General features: G+C 43.2%; 1 long non-coding RNA gene and 1 other non-coding gene across 2 annotated transcripts in view; both read left to right on the forward strand.

Annotated features, from left to right (window-relative positions):
• The window catches only part of LOC127210056 (uncharacterized), a 412,763-nt gene that overhangs the window by 187,593 nt on the left and 204,915 nt on the right, over window positions 1-20,255 (forward strand). The gene's annotated exons all lie outside the window — the stretch shown is intronic.
• Window positions 10,175-10,281, forward strand: LOC127210376 (U6 spliceosomal RNA). Its single transcript, XR_007833286.1, has one exon. It is a non-coding gene; the product is annotated as a U6 spliceosomal RNA (small nuclear RNA).

The raw sequence follows: 20,255 nt of genomic DNA on the forward strand, positions 1-20,255 counted from the left end.
TGTTTATTAATACATTAGAATTAAGGGAAGCAGAGGCAATCACATAGCTGCGTCATCTTCAAAGTGAATCCAGGATAGCTAAGACTCCACAGAGAAAAATTCTGTCTTGAAACCCCCCAATAAACAAATAAATAAATAAATAAAATTAGAATTATGTTTATTAAAAAAATAGAATTAATAATTCTAATTAAGACATTAGAATTATAGCTGGGGCCATAGCTCAGTTGGTAGAATGCTTGCCTTGAATGCATGGGGCTGCATATTTGATCCACACAATGACCAAAAAAGAAAATAGGACATTAAAATGAACAGTTGTCTAGGTAATAAACATCTCGCCAGGCGGTGGTGGTGCACGCCTTTAATCCCAGCACTCGAGAGGCAAAGACAGATGGATCCCTGTGAGTTTGAGGCCAGTCTGGTCTACAATGCGAGTCCAGGACAGCCAAGGCCACACAGAGAAATCCTGTCTCAAAAAACCAAAGGGGGAAAAAAATCTCAAGATCGTATGATATAATAAAGAGTTTTATACAGACATACTGATATTATTATGGTTACATATTTTTATCACCCAATATTTTGTTGATTCCTGACAGAGAAAAGGCTAGACCCTTCTTGATACTATAAAAATCACGAGAACCCACAGATTGAGAGAGGGTCCTGGTATGTAGTGCCAGCTGGACTGGTCACTGCCTGTGGACTTTTTCTGCAATCATTGCAAACTGGCTTGCTGCTCCTCACAAAAAGATTTGATTGTTAGAGATAAACAGTAGTTTAAATGAGAGCAATTTAGACATGCATGTTAATGAGATTTCTAAGTTTAACACTTGCAAAAAGCATTTCTTTTGAATTCTTACTGTAATAGCCATCATATTTGTATCCCTTGAAAGTTCATTATCTTGTCATTTACAAAAATTTTTATGGGATATTTTTGCCGAATTCCAAGACATTAGCTGAAACAAAACGACAGAGAAATAGTTTCTTATTGCTGTGTGAAGTTATAAGTGGGCAGAGCTTGAAAAGTGGAGATGTGAGGTGAAGGTTTTCTTCCGGATCCAGGCAAGTGGAATGTCACTAAAATATTCTGTCAAGTCTCAGATTCATCTGGTCTTCACCACTGCCTTTCGGAACTAATCCTGGGCCTCAGCTGCCTTTTGGAAGACAGCTGTCCCTGAAGCTGAAACATCCAGCAATTGGGCTTGCCTGCCTCACTGTCCTTTCCCAAAGACACTTCTACGCTCTTGTTAATGGGCAGAGCTGTGATGCCATCACACTGGGCGGGGCAGAATCCACTTTGAAATGCCCTGTGGTTCTATAGAGTGGCCATAGTTATTCCAGTGCGACAGCTATAGCACCTGGGGTGTGACCTCACAAGTGTATTTGCAAAGAATACCTGACCATGGTTATGAGCCACCCAGAGCCTTGCACACTTGAGACAGAGGTTCCTAGGTCCTAGTGCCAACAGTTTCCATACCAGTCTGGCAACTATCTCTGGTATCCATGCTCGCCCTCCTGGGATTCGGGTTTCATTTACCTTGACGGCTGCCTTGGAGTGGAGGGCTACTGAACGGAAGACTTGAGGAACACCATGACCCCACATCCCTTCTTCAGTAAGCAGCTGAGTAGGCCCGGTGGCTAGTTGTCACCCATAGGGAGGCCGTGGGTGATGCTCACATCAGGCCTGTAGAACGGCATGTCCCAAATGTAGGGTTTGATCCTGGGAGAAAGGGAACATCAGGGACTACAGAGGGGCATTCAGAAGTGTAGGCAGGAGCCTCTGGACATCAAGGGATGCCGCAGGCTTTGTTTTTTTTCCTACTTGTTTCAGACATACTATACTTGAAAATAGCGTTATAAACACACCATCAGTATGAGGAAAGCTGACTCTTTCAAAGGTGGGGCCATGCTTTCCCAGGCATGCCTAGGCTCCTGCAGGAAGCCTCACTGCTGCCTTGGCACCATCTCCTCTGTCTTCTGAAACATCTTCCTTTGCATATGTACACATGTGGGTGTAATTTTATTACAACGGTTTCCTTCCTACACGCATAGCACAGGCCTCGAACTTGCTCTGTAGCTGAGGGGACCTTGAGTTCCTGATTTTCCTGCTTCCACCTCCTAAGTTCTAGCATCACAAGCATGTGCCAGCACACCTGCCATAGCGTAGCTTTTACATGTTTTTTACATTTATAAAATATTCACATAGTTAGGTGACAATATTATTTAACGTAAGCTTTAAAAATGTAATTACTCTTAACATATTGTAGGCAAAGGATAATCACATTCATTTTGTCATCTTAATTGGAACTATACACAGAGAAAAATTGAAGCAGTAAAAATTGTGGTTCGCAATCTAGTATCTCTTTTCTCTCTCTCACGGTGTGAATTTTAATTCACTTAAAATGGCTTAAGGTAACCAAAGATTTATCATTCATTAACTTGGCTCAGATTGCTTCAGATCCTAATATCACTTACGAACCTTAGGACTTACATGTTAATGAGAGACCAGCACCACCAATGTGAGCATTACAAGTGTGACATAGCAATGGTAATTTATTCTTTGCACAATCCTGAAAAACATAAAGTCCATCTCAGATGCTCTGAAGCATTGTACAGTGCTCAAAGGAAACAACTCTTTCCCTAAAGATTGTTTATTAAATTCAATTTTGTTCACTCAAAATGTGCCTATCTCATAACCTCAGTTTAACCGAGCTATGTAGAAAGGCCCAGAGGTTCATGGGTCCATTAGAAAACCAAGTCAAGCCTTGTATAAAATAAAGTATGGGCTTGAGCCTTATTCTGCACTGCCAGAAGACACAGCTGCTTTTAAACGCCAATTTTTCAAGCCAGTCTTTTGTGTTTAGGGCTTGCTTTAATTTGAAGTATGCTGTCTGTGTCTGGATACATACATGAAGGTAAACAGAGCATGGGGTTAGGGATCTGTTTCAGTCATACTCACAGGTACCCTTAGCCTCCTGTTAGTCTTCCACATATCTTCCTATGCTGTCCTCAGTGGCCCAGAAGAGATACATGTCCCTATATCCCTTGACTGGAAACATTTCCCATATACCACACAGAGGTCACCTTTATCTGGGTTTTTATGCAGCATCCACCATATATCAAAGACATCTCTTTCTAGCATGCTAGACAGGACATCAAGGTCCAGGTGTTCCTTGGAAATGCCAATTAAGTCCTTAGGAAAAAAATATTCTGAAGTATTTACCTTTCTCCATGGACAAGAAATGCAAAAGTATGGAAGGTCATTCTCCTGTCCTTTGGGTTTTGGCCTCTGGATGATTCTTATTAATTAATTAATTAACTCAGGAATTAAGTAACTTTATATTCAGATCATAACCCTTCTCCCCTCCCCATCCTACCCTCCCTCCTTCTTCTTCCTACCCCCTTCCCCTGCTCCTCAGAAAAAGGGATCCCCCCTACCAACCCATCCCAGCACATCAAGTTGTATCATGACTGAGCGCATCCTCTTCCCATGTGCCTTGGTGAAGCAGCCCTGCCGGTGGGAAGTGATCAGATAACAGGCAGCAGAGTTCATGTCAGAGAGACAGTCCTCAGTCCCCTTCCTAGGGGACTCAACATGAAGCCCAAACTGCCCATCGGCTACGTCTGTGTAGGGGGCGTAGGTCCAGTCCATGCGTAGTCCTTGGTTGGTGCTTCAGTCTCCACAAGCCCCTCTGAACCCTGGTTAGTTGGCTCTGTTGGTCTACTTGTGGAGCCCCAGTCCCCCTTCAGGCTCTTCTATCCTTACCCCCACTTTTCCACATGACTCCCTACACTTCACCCAATGTTTGGTTGTGAGTCTCAGCATCTGCGTCAATCCACGCTGCGTGATGCCTCTCAGGACAGCTCTGCTAGGGCCCTGTCTGGAAGCATAGCAGAGTATATCAATAGTGCCAGTGCTTGGCTCTCTCCCATGGAGTGGGGCTCAGGGTGGGCCAGTTATTGCTTGGACATTCCCTCTATCTCTGCTCTATCTTTTCCCCTGCACATCTTATAGGCCAGGTAAATTTTGGGTCAAAGTTTTTGTGGGCGGGTTTCTGTCCCCCTCCCTCTACTAGGAGTCCTGTTTAGTTAGAGACTTCTCGTAGCAGTGGCCATAGAGACTGAAGAGGAAACTGTCTCACTAAACTGGATTATTCTTGCCATAGCTTTCTCATGTTGCCTCTCTTCCTCCCACTTAGCACAAGGTACATTTCCCCCTCTGTGCACACTGTCCCTCGCTTCCTTTCCATACTCAAAGCCACACATCCTCCTCTTGTTCTATGCCTCTGGCCTCACTTTGTAGATCAGATACAGGATCCATGTGTCCTTAAGGTGATGCTTGGCCCTGTCTGGGGATGAGACATGTACTAGTATGTTCCCCATGGTTAAACCTGACCTCCACACGTAGTATAACTGTCCTGATCATTCTGATTATCAAGGTGGGTGCACATGGAGGTAGAGGTTGTGGCTCCAAATAGCACTGGGTTCTTTTCCCCTATGGTCTCCTTTTACCCAAGCCAAAGTGTGGAGAGTGAGCTGGCCGTGGGTCTTTTTAGCTCTACTGCCCTCTCCCTCTACAGAAATTCTGCTTTGTCACCAGATGCCATGGGGAGAGAATTTCTTTGTCTCTGATGGCTATCAGGAGAATCCAGAAGAAAAGCATTTCTAGAGGGGATGTCTTGTCGTCTGGTAATCTCTTAATGCTGCCATTTGTTCTAAAGGAATGATTTAATCACATACCTGGAAGCTGACTCAGGCACCTGCAAGTCTGTACCTGCAGAAAGGGGGCATCAGAAGTACCCATGGACCATGTGGGCGTCTGAACTCTGCAAAATGGCTAGTAATAGAGTAGCTGTCACTGCCTGGGGGCTGACCCAAGGTCAGTGCTGTGGGGTGATGAAAGCTAGCATTGAGAGTGTGACCCCAACCACATGAGAGCAGGTGCTGTGTGGGACAGACTCATTATGGTGTTCCTTTCCAGTATTTGTCAGCAAGGATGGTGGAGCACCATCCCAGCATCTGAGGTAAATTCAGAAGCAGATCAGACATCCTTTCTTCTGCTTAACAATCCTAAAGCCCTATGAAAATGGCTTCAGTTTTTTTTTTTCGTAGTTAAGTATTTTTTAAGTTATTTAATTACTCTAATTACACAGAAAATTGCATGCTTGTTGTAGATAATTCATTCAGGAAACAGTGATAGCCACTTGGAAGACAGCAGCTCTGCTGGCGATAACAGCAGTCTTCCGACTGTAAGAAATGGAAATGCATGAGCGCACACTTCTGATGAGTTGGAACAACATATGCTTTTCTTTGGCATTTCCCCCTGTAACAGTGTACCGCACATGACTTACTTTCCTCTGTTTTTATGAAGGGCAGCGTCCATTTGTTGGTGTGGTTCTGGAGATTCGAACCTAGAACTTCATGCAGACAAGTGATTTACAACCCCACCCCATGCTTTTACTTTTTATTTGAGTCAAGGCCTTACTCACTGCCTAGGCCAGCCTCAGACTTCCTCTGTAGCTCACTCGGGTAGACCTTGAGCTTTTGGTTCCTCTGCCTCGTTCTCATGAACAGATGGGGTTAAAGGACTACACCACCAGCTGCTTTTCTGAGACTGTGCATAAACTAAACCAATTGAGAGAGTCATGATTCAGAAAAACAAAACAAAACTAAACAAAAAAACCTCACAGCATTCACAAGTAATGAAACCTGGGATATGCTTCTATAGTCACACTGCTTGCTCACTTAGTAAAACACCCACCAAGCTTCCTGTCTGACCCACACTCATTGTTGGGACTCTGCTGAGTCAGCAGTCAGCTAGCCTCCTTCCTTTCTTTCTCAGAAACACTGTTCACACAGGAACAGCCAGACATTTTGTGGAGAGAGTCTAAATTGGAGGTCTCCATTGGGTCCCTCTCCTCTGAGCTCTTGGAACCCCCTAGAAGAGGGGGCAGAAAGATTATAGGAGCCAGAGGGGATGGGGGACATGAGAAAAATGTGGCCCAGTGAATCAACTAAGCAGCCCTCAAATGGGCTCATAGAGACTGAAGCAACAAACATGGAGCCTCAAGCATCTACACTGGGTCCTGCTGAGACTCCTCACAGTGGGAGCAGGTGTGGCTCTGACTCTTTTGCCTGCTCTTGGGACTCTTTTTCACCTGCTGGGTTGCCATGTCCAGCCTCAATATGAGGGCTTTTGTCTTGCCTTGTTGTATTTTGTTTTCTTCTGTTTGCTTGTTATCTCTTGGAGGCCCGCTCTTTTCTGAAGGGAGGCTGAGGGGGAGTGGCTCCATGGGAGAGGGGAAGTGTGGAGGAATGGAGGGAGGGAAAATGTCAGCATGTATTGTGTGGGAGAAGAATCTATTTTCAATTTAGAAAAGAAATGATGATGGCAACTGTGCAGGGAGCATTCGTCACTGTGAAGTTGTTGATGTGTTATCTATTGAATAGAGAGCAAGGTTTGAACATCCCAGGCTGTGAGTTCTTTGCGACATGAGTGTTCACTGTGAAGACACCTGAACACTCTCATCCAGATGCGTCCACATGTCAGCACACTACTGCTCCGAACACAAGGCATGACTTAACAACACATCTGAAATACGTGGTGAATTGCCCATCTGCCAGACCAAAGAGAATTTAAACGCTGCTATAATTCCTTTAGAATCCAAGTGAAGAACAAGGTCGCCCCATCCTCAGCATGCTCGGCCTTTGACTCCAGAGCTGCTTCATTCTCTATGTTCTCTCTTGTGTCTTTTTCAATGATGGCTTGAAAACCTGGCCATGGGGATCAAGACTCAGAAAGCACTGGGCTAATCTGACTTTATCCAAGATGTGAGGGCATGGCCAAGGGATTGCACAGACAGTTGCTGAGTGGGAGGATGTATTTCCAAATCCAATATCATGTACCCAGAACTCAGATAGTACTGTCGGGACTCCACGGTGCAGGGTGGGTAATCCACTTTAAAAAGGGTTCAGCCTCTCCCTCTGCCCTGAGGGGAAGACAGCTCAGTGCTTTCCTGACATTGTCTTCCTGATGGTGAGCGTGGAAACATACCCAGATCCAAGCATATGCTCTCAGGTCCAGCAGAGAAGCAAAGCTCAGAGAAAATAGCTGTGTGGCCTGTTATGGAAACACAAAAGCCGGGACTTGAGGAGATGGAGGCCAGCTTGCAGATCTGCGAGATTATGGTTGGTAAAGGGCACAGCCGGAGTGTGGACCGGCCATAGGCTATTTTAGGAACTCTCTTCACCTAGGCCCATCTCACAACCGGGGGCCCATCAAGGTCTTGAGAGGACAGATGTGGTTCCAAGTACGCAGAGCTTTCTATTGTTTTCAATATGGCCTGTTCTCAATAGCAGTTCACATGGCCAATCCTGTGGGTTTACAGACGCATAAGAATGGGACAGAAGGAAAGACTTTGTCACATGAGATGGGAGAGAAAGTTAAAAAAGAAACACTTCACTCCTTTGAACATCCCAGCCCAGAGCACAGGCTCACTGAAAGACTGAGATACAAGTGTAGCATCGTAGGATGGTTCACTTTACCTGCATCTTACAGTGACATCACATCACACTGTTCCTTTCTGGGACACGAGGAATCAGAGCCGAAGGGGTGACTGCTAATTCGGCCTTGGTTTGTGGAAGAGTCTGTAAGTAGACAAAAAGATAGCAAGAGAGACAGAATGACCCTGGAGGAGACTTTTGCTTCTTAAACCTAGAGTTACAGCAGACAGTAAGCCCATCTTGATTTCCACACGTCCAAATGCAGAGCCGCACAGGAAAGGACCACTTAGTTTGATGCACACCATATCCAGCACGCAGTAAACAATACAAGGCACACTGAGAGCAAGCAGGTCTCCAAAGACACACTTCAAGATTGGAATAGGCTGAGAGACGACAGAATCTCGGGGACTACCAGGATAGGAATGCTCCTGGTTCTAGTGGAAAGGGGGCATGGCTGCTAGAACAGGCACCTGCATTCCAAGGAAAATCAAAGGGAGGTGCAGGAAAGCCCTCCACAGTGGACCCGAGAGAAGGCTGTGATGCCTCCTCAGTACAGCAGAGATGCAGCTGAGGAGGGAGCCAGGGGCTTGAGGATTGCTTGTGGATATCTGTGAAGCATAGAGCAAGGGAAATAATATTGGAAAACGTATAGCAGAGAATCAAAGAGCAGTGAGAGCCTTACAGAGGCCACAGCACAGGCAACAGTAATACCGGGTGGGGAGCAAAGAGAAAAAGGAATAGTAGAAATGCTTGCAATAAAAATGACATACACTAAACCATGGACGGGGAAGCTACAGAGCAGCTCATTGTAGTCCAGCTGTGGAAAATCAGACACAAAATCTTGAAAGAGGCATAGTAATAAGGCAGGAGCAGAAGGGTAGTGATTGAAGAAGTCTAGTCCTCAAAAACCTCACAAGTGGGAAAAGAGTAGATTGAACATTATTTAATGTATCAGAAGAAAACTATCAGTGTGGATTTGTGTGTGTGTGTGTGTGTGTGTGTGTGTGTGTGTGTGTGTGTGTGTGTATGTATGTGTGTGTCTAGAGATGATTCCATCCAACAACAGAATACCATTCTTCATAAACTCACAGGAACTGCTCATCAGGCAGACCACACACTCATTCACAAGGTAAAAAACGTGAAACTCGATGATATCTACTCTCAGACCACACAGGAACTAATCCAAAAATCAGTAACACAGAGGTGCAGAAACTCCTCAAATGCATGGATGCTGGAATCTCAAGATAAACTTTAAAAATATTTTGATCTATATAAAAAAAATAGAGAACTTACAAAAATTTGTGAGATAATCAAAAAGCACAGACTAGAGAAGAATTTTATAACATTCAACTTAGATATAAATAATAATTGAAGAAATACTTAAAATGACCTAAGCTTCTGCCTCAGGAAATTAGCAAAAATTTCAAATTAGATTCAGAATAAGCAAAAGAAAATCAGTTATATGAATTAAGAAAGAAATCAGTAAAACCTAAATCAAGATGTCAACATAAAAATAGTGAAGCAAGAGCTTTTTCTTCGAAAAGAATGAACATTTTAACAAAGCTCTAGCCATGGTAAGAAAAACAAAAGAGTAGGTGAAAATTGCTAGTATGAGAGATGGGAGAAAACTGCCCTCAGTCTCATAAACGTTAAAAAGACATTAAAGGGTGTTATAAGTTACCCCAAGCCCAGGTATTTGATGAGCTAGATGAAATGGGTGAATTCCTGAAAGACAGGTCTCCTAAACCCAGGCAAGACAAAAGAGATAATTTGGATAGGCCCATATCTATTAAAGAAATCAAATTAATAATTAATAACCTTTCACAATAGTATGAGCCAAGCCAAGATGGGTTCACTGTTCAATTCTATCAAATATTTGAGAGAAGAAATTATCGCAGCATTACACCATCTATGTGAGAAGATCGAGCAGGAGGAAGTCTCTTCCCTCATTCTATGAGACCAGCATTACCCCAACACCACACCCTGACAAAGATGTCACATGACAGCCATGCAACCAGTTCCTACCCCTCATGAGCAGAGAGGTGGGGACATATCACAAGGAAATCAACTCTAAGAATTTCTACATTGTTACCAAATTAATTTATCCTAAATATTCAGGGCTGGATCATCATCTGAAAATCATTTGATATAATCACATCAAGAAATTAAAAAATTAAAAACATACAAATACATCCATAAAAGCATTGGAAAGAAATCCAGTATTCATGCATCATCAGTATTCTGCAAATACAGGAACTTGTTCAGGCTGACAAACTTTTTCAAATGCCTATAAAAATCCTACAGCTGGGACTGGAGTGATGGCTCAGTGGCTAAGAGAAGACTCGGTTTTGATCCCCAGTACATATGGTGGTTCATAATCCAACACTCTCTTGTGGCCTCCAAGGGCACTGCATCCACCCGATGCACAGATACACATGCAGGGAAAACACCCACACAATTTCCTACAGCTAACCTTACACTTCGTGGTCAGAATCGGAGGGATGGTCTATAATACTAGATGTTAGTCAGCACCATTTACCACCACATTGGAAGCCCTACCTAATACCTTGAAACAAGGCAAGGGATGAGCAGTATGTAAGCCAAGAAGGAAGGAATAGACCCATCTTTTTCACAGATGATGTTCATGTTCATGTACAGATCAAGAATTACAGAAACAGTGCTCGCTTCGACAGCATATGTACTAAAATTGGAATGATACAGAGAAGATTAGCATGGCCCCTGCGCAAGGATGACACGCAAATTCGTGAAGCATTCCATATTTTTGCCAATGGACAGGACATTCTTCACAGTTGAATGGAGAGTGGGGTATGACTTTCACATGTATTCTGGTGCCGCATATTTGACCACGACCCCTGGATGGGGAGACCTGGTAGCACTCAGAGGAAGGATAGCGGGCCACCAAGAAGAGACTTGATACCCTATGAGCATATAAAGGGGGAGGAAGTCCTCCTCAGTCACAGTCATAGGGGAGGGGAGTAAGGGGAAAATGGGAGGGAGGGAGGAATGGGAGGATGCAAGGAATGGGATAACCATTGAGATGTAATATGAATAAATTAATAAAAAAAGAATTATAGAAACATTATCCCATACTTATTATGCAGTAATAGCAAGGCTGCAAGATACAAGGTTTCTATATACAAGTCAGTTCCCATTGCAAATGTCAGTAATGGAACACTAGACTTTGAAACTAAAGACACAAATGAAATATTTACGAATAAATCTAAGACAATATTACAAGATCGCTAAGAATAAAACTACAAAGCTCCGATGAAAGGAGCCAAAGTTCTAAATAGATGGGGAAATATTCCATGTTTCATATATGTAGGGGGAATCAGTATTGCCAATGTAACACTTATGTAGGTTAAAAGGAATCTTGGGCAGAATTCCAGTAAATTGTGGATGGTGACAAACTGGCTCAGAATGTAAGAGAAATGGAAAAAAATAGCTCGGGAATAAAGGAGCAAATATTGAAAAGCTACACCACTTGAAGTCTTAAACTATTTCAAAGCTATAGTAACCAGGCAGAGTGCTATTGGTAGACAAGAGGTCAACGGAACAGAAGAGAGAGCTGGAAATAGACCCAGCACAGAAGTGGTCCCCTGATTCTTCACAAAGGAGCAAACCAGAGGAGACAAGACAATCTTCAAACAATGGTGCCGAAATGGCTGGACATCTGCTGGCAAAAGTGAGTCTAGATATAGATCTTGAAACTTTAAAAATGGATGGAAAACTTGTATTCAAAGGCAAAACTATAAAGCTCCAGAGGGTAAAGGGAGCAGCTGAGGTCACCTGGTCATTGTGAGGACTTTCTGGGTACAGTGACAAGGGCTGTGAAAGTTTAAAATTGTCATATCCAACTTCATTAAAATTAAAACCTCCTACTCTGTTATGGATGATGTTAAAAGAATAAATGGCAAGCTAAGATAGCACTAGGAGAAAATGTTTATGTGTCACTGATCCAATAAATTACTGCTATCCAATTTTACAAAGAACTCAAGGCCTCCCCTGAAGAAGATATATAATTTCAAATAAGCCCATGGAAAGACATTCCACACCACATATCAGGGAAATACAAGTCAAAACAGTGAAATATTTATCTCCTGTTAGGACCTCTGAGATCCACCACACTGACTGGCAGCTGTGGGTGGATGTGGAGCCAGGGGGAATGCTCACCTCTTGCTAGTTAGTGTACCAAATGGTGTGGTTTGTTTGTTTGTTTCTTTTACCTGTTTAACTGAATGCTCTAAAACTTTTGTCTATAGAAAATGTGGAAATGGCAGCATTGTAAAAATTGCTCAAACCTGGAAGCAAACAAGACAACCTTCAGTGGGCTACTGAATAAATAATGGCAGACCTAGTTAATTATTCAGTCCTAAAAAGAAATTCAGTATGGAGCCATAAAAACACGGGTGAACGTGAAATGTATGCTTTTTGTGAAAAAAGCATAGATGGAAAGGTATGTGCTATATGCTTTCAAATATGTGATATTCTTAAAGGGCAAAAATGTGGAGATAGTAAAAAGATCAGGGGCTGGAAGAAGATGGTGTACAGGAAAAACACTGGAAGGACGCCTTCATTTGATGATCAGTGCATTTTATTGAATCAGTAACTGCAAAAAAATGAAAATAAGGGACAAACTAATCTTCAGAACAGGTTATAAATCACACACACACACACACACACACACACACACACACACACACACACACACACACAATGAGGAACATAGGAATATAGGAATATAGGAAGCCTGGCTCGGAGTGTTCTGATGTGGAGGGAGTCTAGAATAGTGAGACTCTTTTGTAGGACGCTACAATGGTGAGTACATGGTGAGTACATGTCATTGTGCTCTTTCCATAAACCACAGGACCATGGGATGCAAAGTGAGAACCCGAATGTCCACTCTAGACTGGAGTTGATGATACTGTACCAGCGCCAGCTCTAATTTCTCACCCCAATGCAAGATGTTGTTCATACGTTTGTGGAGAGGAGAGGTTGAAGTGTCAAGGAAGCAAATAGGAACTCTGTATTTTCTCATTAAGTTTTTGGTGACCCTAAAGTTGTTTTGTAAAAAGCTTGAGAAAGACTGAATAAGCATGTCTTTAAAGATTTACAATAACCAATAGCACTGAAAACTCCTCAATATTTATCAGCGTTGGAAGGCTAAGTCACTCCTCCCTACCCATACCAAAGCAGTGTTTTCTCTTAGGTGGAGTTGGGGCCTCATTTATGCTAGGCAAGTACTTTACTACTGAGCTACATCTGAAATTCTGGCAGTTTAGAAAGGACTGAAAACAGCAACCCTGCTGAGACTCTGGACACATTACAAACTTGTCCATAAGTAGCAAGAATGTGAACTGGAGCTAAACAGTCTCATATTTACTCAGTACATTAACCATGACATTAGCACTTGTGATGATTAATACTGTCCACCTGGCAGGATCTAGGCTTACTTAGGGGACACACATCTGTACAGGTTGATGAAGGGGTTCCTAGGTTGGGTTAATCAAGGTGAGAAGTCATACACTTACTGTGGAGTAGCATTGTTCCATGGGTTAGTCCCAGGCTAAATAAAAAGGAAATTAGGTGAACATGATACTCACCTCTCTCTATCTCCTGGGCATACCCAAGGGAAATTATATCCGGCTCACACAATTCGTGCCATCAGAATTGTGTGCCTAACTCAGGTGCTCATTGGCTGAATGATCACTCGGTAGGTAAGGCAGGGAATGGTGCCACTGTGCCTGGTGCTTGAAATGGTATGGAGTGTTGAAGGACCCCTACACACATGGACAAGCCTAGAAGCACCATGTTAACTGAGAGCTCACAGGGAGCCATGCCCTTCATGAATTTGTTCAGATGAAGTGTCAGGACTGTAGCATCTGTGTCATGGGGGTAGCCGGACCAGCGTCTAGATGGACTGAGGTGGCGGAGGAGAGCCTGCATGGGTGTAGGCTTCTTCATAGAATGATTTCAGTGTCCTGAAGCCAACTATGGTGAGGATTGCTCAGCTTTGTGGACACACTAAAAACTGCTGTTTTCTTCATATGAGTGAATGGTAGAGTCAGTTAATTATTTCTTAAAAACTAAAACAAGACAGTTGAAAGTGTACAACCCAAGGGCAAACATGACTGTGATTTATTTGTCCAGAAAGTTGACGTTACTAACAATAAACAGAGACTTCACTTCCCCCTTCTCCGCCCAGATGTTTGCAGCTGCTGTCCTGATGGAGAGAGTCAGTAGCAGCCATTTCCTTGTCCCATTCTTGCCCTAGCCGATCTCAAGTTCCCGGGGAAATAAATATTCACATTCCTTCACAGACGAGTCCTGTGAGCATCTTTTAGGCTGTGTACTTCTTAAGACAACCAGATTGACATGGGTTTCTCAGCAGTTAGTGGATTTTGTAGGCCAATGGCCAGATGCCTGTCATGGTCCCCAGAGCGGACATGGACAGAGTTGAGTCCAGGCTTCTTCCATTGCAGAGCTGTTGCTTCCTTCTGTGGAGTCAGGTTTTGTGTCTTGCATCTGGTGGGCTATCTCAGGGGCTGTAATAATGCAGGTTTCAACCCATGTCCAAGAATCTAAAAAATGGTCTGCTTTGTGAAACAGATCGATTGGAAACGGCTGCGAGAGACTGTTGAATCTTAGTGATGTGAAGAGCTCTTTGGGACAGAGTAGGAAGCTGGAGTGTTTGTCTTAGTTATTTGTGGCCTCTGTCCTCACCCCAAGGCTTTCAAAGGCAGAATTCTCCTCCTTAAATTAAACAGCCTTTCTAAACAGATCAACTTTTGATGTACCTGACAAATCCAGATTTCTTTACACTCTTCAAAATAAACACCACCGACTCCTGATGCTGATAGTTCAAAGTGTGCAAAATAGCGGTTAACAAGAATAACAGGGCACCCTTCACCCCCATTATGATTGTGCTGCTCATTTGTGAGTCACCAGGTGTGAATTTCCTTACAGAACATAAGCCCAGAAAGATTCTGTTTAGGGAGCTGAGTCACTTTTTAGATAAACTAACCCCATTTGAGGGCTCTGAAGGAGTCTGTGGATGCTACCTCTGGCTATTAGTAGCATTTTAAATCTGGGGTGATGGCCGCTCTGAAGTCCAGATGAATTCGGCATTATTGCCATCCTTCAAATGCATCAAAATGACTCTACATAGGACCATAATGACAGCGAGAATCACTTCTAATGGGATTATAATGGCAAAATAATAAAGATGTTAAGCAAATGGAAATTACAGCATTAAATATGCTGATATCCACATAGTTGGAAAATGCAAGAGTCCCATTGAATATCCATCTACCACTGTAGAAGAGACTGTATAATTGGGCCTGGTAGAGGAGCAAGGATAAATGGCTTGCAATTTTATTCTTTTTCTGAAAATGTGCTTTGGTTAAGGTTGTAGGTGACACTTTCCTCTTTGCATGTGCCAGCATGGAACTGGAGAAGGACACACAGCTTTGAGGTAAACTTGTGTTTGAACGAAACACATGTTGATTGTTGCTGTGTGGTTAGTTTTTCTCAAAAGCAAGCACAGAACTCTGCTTTGAAAAGTACATCCCTGGCTTCAAGGACTGGGATTCCTGGGCGTATTTCTGCAGTGTAACTCTGGGTTATCTACACATTAAAAGCTCCCTATCTTGAGGCTGAGGCACAAGCCCTTCCTTAGATGCACTTCTAAGGAAGGACTGTGAGCTCTGAGATGTGATAGCTGGTGCATGGCATATGTTATCACTGCTCACTGCCTGGGACTAGAGCACTTTGGGGAGGAGTTGGCCATATAATCCATCTGGCTCTTCTTGTGTATTTCATATGATTGTCCTGGAGAGGGAGGGGCAGGCCCCAACCACACAGGCTACCTATTCTATCAGCTGGATATATGTGCTGCCTGGAGAACAGCTAGGAGAGAGGGAAGTAGGGCAGTAGAGAACCTGAAGGCTCTGCTGACTTTTGCCTGAGGGTCACTATATGTGGTCTGAAACATGTGTGGAGACTGTGGCCTCAGTAGTCGGGAAAGGGCAATGCCCTGTGTAGGATGCCATTGTTAGTAAGCAACAGGTGATTCTTAGCCCAGATGGGGTCCAGGCCACACATGTGGTCACTGACCTTGGCTGTGTAAGACGGCTGGACTTGGGGATGGGCCATCCTGCCCTTAGTAGAGGGAGACGTCGGTGGGATCTTGGGATATTAATGCATTTTGATTCATGACCTAGAAAATAGTACATTTGAGTGTTGAGGACAGAGGACCCAGCCTACAGAAATGCCATGCTTGGTAATGAAGATGCTTTTAAGCCACAAAATCGATTATTGAAATTGACACTATCAATATACCCAAGTGTACTAAATTATTGACTTGGCAAACATTTTTAGTTAATTAAAAAGATTTTCTGGCCTATAAGATGACTTTTAAACACCGCCCTCCAAAAAATCTGTGCCAAAGTTAGGGGTCATCTTATACACCAGGTACTTATCTGCAGCATTCTTCCACATGCTTCAAATGTCCAGTGCATATAGTGGGGGCCGCCATGGCTGAGTCCCAGCTCTGTGCGGGGAGTAGGAAGCAGGGAGGAGCAAGCTGCCCACATCTTCCTGTACCTTGAGGAAGAGAATGTGAGCGTGGATTGGCTCTCCACCAGAACCTGCCAATTTGGCTCAGAGGGCTATGCTTTTTCAGGTTAAGTGTGGAACGTGCTTTAAAGGGACAATGCAGGCTGGCACTGGCTCTCTGCCAGTATTTAATAAAGTGCCTGGCTGTCTGTGCCCTGCCTGCAAATAGACACATGCTCGAGGCTGCTGCATAGGATGTGTGTTGGAAGAGGGGTGGTCTTATATAGCATGTATATCTCTGTGTTTTAACTGGAAAAGTTGGGGGGTCATCTTATATGCCAGAAAACATGGTAGCCCACATTGGTTTGATTCATGGAATGATTTAAGGAAGGGTTTGATGCCTGGATATAATTTCCATATTAGAATGACTTGTGACATGCCACACAGGATGACATGAAAGAACCGGCTCTGCTGAGACCATTGAAAAGACTCATTGCTTTAACAGTGGCCAAAGCCATTGGACATCACATTGGCTAAAACGCAACACCACTGTGATGTCATGAACTCTAATGTTTGTAATTTGCCTGACATGGATGCTGGGAGCCCAACTTGAGTCCTCTGCCAGAGCTGTAGGTTCTCTTAATCACTGATCACCTTTCCAACACATCTTGAAATTATTTTTCAATTTGAACAGTGAGGAAAAAAATGCTGTAAGTTATCATGATAATGTGTATCTCACAGAATAATCATAATATTTATAAAAAACTGTCTCACTCTTCCAAATGCCTCCAAAGGTGAAGTTTTCCTACACACAAAACCTCTCATTTTCTTGGATTTTTTTTGTACTTCTGCATGACAAGAATGGAAATCACATTAATGGAGTAATTCAAGCATAGCTGGCAACAAAGTCAGTGCTGTTACCAAAGCCATTAGTGAAATTCTGTAAATGCATCTACCTCCCACAGGTGGTTGTTTTCTGGAGGACTGGAATACCAAGTGTATTCCACTAACCAGTTTCGCCTTTAGGAGATGTCCAACAGCATCTTCAAACTCCGAAAGATCCAGAAATAGGAAAACCCACACTGACCGTGAAACACAATGCTTAGACTTCCATATTCATGGATGAAACAGAACACAGACCTTCAGGAGCTGAGCAGTGAAATTGAGCTTGTAAAACAGAAGGCTAAAGAAAACTGATTTGAATCTAGTAATGGCAGAGTTTTTTTTTTTTTTTTTTTAAATTGTCTATGGTCAGGAGTAAATCAAATGGCAGAAGTCAAACCCCACCATTGATTTCCCTCCCCTGCTTGCAATGTCTGCACAGGGCAGTGTTCATTATTCGGGGGTGGGGGAGGGAAAGCTGAATGTTTAACCATTTCAAGGAGCACCCAGAGCAGAAAACAAATACCTGTGGGAAGTAGATACGTTTACAGGATTTCATTAATGTTTTTTGGTAGCAGCATTGGCCCTCTTGCCAGTTATGCCTGAAGTCCTCTACTATTGTAATTTCTATTTTTATCATGAAAAAGTACAGCAAAATCTCCAAGAAAATGAGAGTTTTGTGTGGAGGAAAACATCACCTTTGAAGGAACATTTGCAAGAGTGGACTCCTGAAGCCCCGTATGTTGAAGAAACAGTTTTTCCAAACACCCTGGTAATTCTGTGAGGTACTCTAGATATTATCACTAGATGACCTATGACATTTTTCTCACTGTTCAAATAGAAAAGAAATAGTTTCATGAGGGACTATATCAGTGTTCAGTGATTAAGAAAGAGTGGCTGCAGCTCTTACAGAAAACCCAAACTGAGTTTCCAGCACCCGCGGCAGGCAGGTCACAGTTATTTATATTTCCAGGGGATATAACACTATCCTGTATTCCATGGGCATCTGCACTCATGTGCACATACCCACACACTAACAATCACATGTACATATAACAAAAAATAATAAGTATTTTATAAAGACCTAATTTGAAGAGACTCAAGAATTCAGTGAAAATTCAGAATGATCAAATACTTTCATTTTACCTTCAGGAAGATCTCAATGTTTATAAGTCTTTCTGTTTTTATAATAAAACACTTTCCCCCAGAGATGAATGCTTACAATAATAACTCACTATTATTACATTAAGTCAACATGGCATGTCAAATATCATGAATAATGTATGTGAATGAACATTAATGTCATCTGTCATCAGGCCTGTAGGGTACACAACTTTCAGGTAAGTGTGGACAGAGAACAGAAAGAGATTTTCAGTGATAACCCTGAAAAAGCATTACTGTATAAATTCACACCACTCCCTTAATGCCTTGCTGTTCTCCAGAGCACCAGGTAACCATAACCTCCTGGTCCTGCTCACCCACTCCACCCTGATGAATGCTGTGCCTGCTCACCTACTCCATCCTGATCAGTGCTGTGCAGGGCCCTGCTTGTCAATAGTCTCCCAGCACTTCTGTAACTGCGTGAACATTTATGTAGCAGTCCCACTGGATGTTGTCTACAAACATTCACTGGAGAACTAATTATGACAATTAATGTCTTAAGGATGGAAAATAATCTTAAGGAAAGGAAGAGGTGTTGGTTGGTCTTGTGTTGATTGCGGAGCTACTGGCTAATGTCTACAGACCTTTGTTAATGAAGACAGCAACCTTCATTCGTCTGCTGCACTGTGTTCATTCTAGAATGTCTTGATTTTTTTTTCCTCAATGGGATGTCGCAGTGCTGCATACCCTTCATGTCTCAACAACCTTTCCCCTATGCATTTATCCCAAATAAGTCTCCAGGTGTTTCTGTCATTAGCTGCTCAAACCTTAACAATCTGGTTACTTCACAGGACCTGGTAAAGTAGTGTGTACTTTAAAAAGGACTTTTAACTGAAAGTAAAAAAATTGCATCTCATCTTTAAACAGTCACATTTACTCAGTACTGGGGCATGTGCTTGTATGGTTTGAACAGAAGATGCCTCCTTTATGAAGCTCTGGTTCCAAGCCAATGGCATTATAAGGAAGTGGTAGGAGGTAGGGTCTGGCCGCAGGAAGTAGGGTGTTAGAGCATCTTGTCCAAGCCCCCTTCCCTTCACTCCCTGCTTCCTGGCTGCCGTGGGATGAGCAGCTTCCTCTGCCATGTTCTTCTAGCACCACGGTGCGCTACCCTGACTCAGCTCCACAGTAGAGGAGTCAGCTGACCATGGACTGAAATCCCCGAGTCTGTGAGCCAAAACAGTCTTCCTGTTTTAAGTTGCTTTTCTCAAGTACTTGTCACAACAGTGAATAACTAGAGAACACGTTGTGTTTCTAGTCTTTGTGTAACCTCTGAGCCTTCATCATTGGATCTCACAGCCCATCTTCCTTCCTCTTCTACACGGATTTCCCCTTAATACTTGTTTTGAATAAATAATCCAAACCCAATGCATGACGTGAATATGACGCACTTGAGGGAAGTGTAGCATGGGTGATATTGATGCTTGAAATGTCCTTGAGCGATAATGCATGGTAATAACACATGGCATGTGGCCACGTCTCACAACATCCCAAGTTACCTTGTATTGCCCTTCACTCCCAGTCAAGGTTACTTCTGCCAGAGGCTGGGCAAAGGACTGCCTGGACCTGAGTGCAGACAGCAATGGGCAATTAGGCCTAAGTGGAAGATATAGACCACCCAGCAGGTCTGAATCCCCAGGTTGGAGTTTGAACTTTTGTGGTAAAATATACATAGCATAAACTATCTTGTTAGCCCATTCTGTGATATTAAACACATTCATAATGCTTTATAGCCATCACCACTGAGACGGTTTGAGTGCGATATGTCCTTATAGGTGACATCCCTATGGATGCATATGTTTGAATACTTAGTTCCCTGCTGGTGGCACTGTTGGCAGACGTAATGGAACTGGAACCTACAGGAGCTGTGGCCTTGCTGAAGGAAGCACGGCACTGGGTGTGGGTTGTGAGAGCTTTCGGTCTTGCCGTTCTTGCCCTTCGCTCTGTCTGCTTTGGTTTGCGGTTAGAAATGTGCTCTCTCAGCTCTGGTCGCCTGCTCTCATGGTTTCCTGGCACTGTGGACCCTCCCAGCGGAACTGTAAACTCCCAGAGAAACTTCCCGTTAACCTGTTCCTTGGTCAGCGTCCTTTGTTCTTAGTGTTTTATGACAACAACAGAAAGATACTAATTTAACCAAATAA

This window comes from Acomys russatus, chromosome 27 (assembly GCF_903995435.1).
Source record: "Acomys russatus chromosome 27, mAcoRus1.1, whole genome shotgun sequence".
Taxonomy (NCBI): Eukaryota; Metazoa; Chordata; class Mammalia; order Rodentia; family Muridae; genus Acomys; species Acomys russatus.